We start from the raw sequence: 1740 nt of genomic DNA on the forward strand, positions 1-1740 counted from the left end.
TAAAAAATATATTGATGTGTAACATTCCCATTAAAAGGACAAACGCACATCATGTACCTTTTGATGTGATCACAATATCACACATGTAGTACTCCTGCCGTAATGCATAACCTGAATCTAATTTTGAAGAAACTGTCAAATAAGACCAAACTGAGGGACTTTGTACAACTGGCCTGTACTCTTCAAAAAAATGTTACCATCAGGTAAGACAAAGTCTGTGGAACTCTTCCATATTAAAGGAGACTACAAAGATTTGATCACTAATGCAGTAAGTGATGCTGGATTTGATCCTGGATCAGGAAAAAAAAAAAATTATGTTCCTACTGAATCTAAGGAACAGAAAAGTTAAAAAAAATTTTTTTCATTTGTTACAAAGGACATTAATGGGATATATGGCAAAATTTGAATATGAACTATATATTAAATAATAGTACCAACATTAAATTTCCTATATTTGATCAATGTACAACCTTAGATCTTAAGTCATGAGTAGTATATATGCATGTATGAATGGAAAGTGCTAAAGTAGGCTGGGTGTGGTTCACACTTGTAATCCTAGCACTTTGGGAGACCAAGGTGGGGGGATTGCTTGAGGCCAGGAGTTCAGGACCAGCCCAGCAACATAGTGAGACCCTGTCTCTGCAAAAAATAGAAAAATAAGTTAGATGTAGTGGTGTGTGCCAATAGTCCCAGCTACTCAGGAGGCTGAGGCTGAGGCTGGAGAATTACCTTGAGTCCAGGAGTTTGAGATTGCAGTAAGCTGTGATGAGGCCACTGCACTATAGCCCGGGCAACAGAGTGAGATCCTGTCTCCAAAAAAAAAAAAAGGTCACTGCAGTATTCTTACAACTGATTATATTTGAAATTTCTTCAAATAAAAAGCTAATAAAAAATGTGTGCACCATTTAATGATTATTCTACTACTAGGAGTCTATCCTAAAGATAAAGAAGTCTCCAAAAGTTTTTGCCTTTGTGATCGAGGAAAAAAAATCGGGGCTTGAAGAAGTCAATCCAAATACAAAGCAAATGAGTCTGGGACAATTTCTCCCCTAATTTTCCTCTAAGTGGGCCCTTGGAATGATGTTGAAAAATGGACAGGCTTTTTCCAAAAAGCTCCAAATAAACTATGTAGATACTCCACCCTAAAGGAGGGGAAACATAACTCCTTACTCAGTAAGTCTGTGCTTCACATAGTAACTTCCTTCCAAAGAGTATGGAAAGCAGGGGACAAAAGAGCAACTTTACAGTGTTGAAACCAGACAAAACACTGCTTCATCCAGGTAATCAAGGTTGACATCAACAGCCAAACATAATTTACTCTGGATATGCCATGATGAAATGACACTGGACCTCTGTGATCTTCCTCCCCAAAACCCATCCCCTCCCATCTTCTCCATCCCCCACCGCTCCCCAATCAGGAGAAAAATTCCAATAGAGGCAAGTCCCCCAACATACCTAACCAGTACTCCTCAAAACTATCAAGATCATCAAAAACAAGGAAAGTGAGCAGCTCATAGCCAAGAGGAGCCTAAGGAGACTTAACTAAATGCGATGTGGTATCCTGGATGGGATCCTGGAACAGAAAAAGAGCTTTAGGGTAAAACGAAGGAAATGCAAATAAACTATGGACCTTAGTCAATACATCAGTATTGGTTAATCGTAATGAATGTAGCATACTAAGTTAATGATAGGCAAAATTGTGTATGGGAACTCTCTTTCTGTAAATCTAAAACTTTTAAA

Source organism: Propithecus coquereli, unplaced genomic scaffold (genome assembly GCF_000956105.1).
Source record: "Propithecus coquereli isolate 6110/MARCELLA unplaced genomic scaffold, Pcoq_1.0 Scaffold346, whole genome shotgun sequence".
NCBI lineage: Eukaryota > Metazoa > Chordata > Mammalia > Primates > Indriidae > Propithecus > Propithecus coquereli.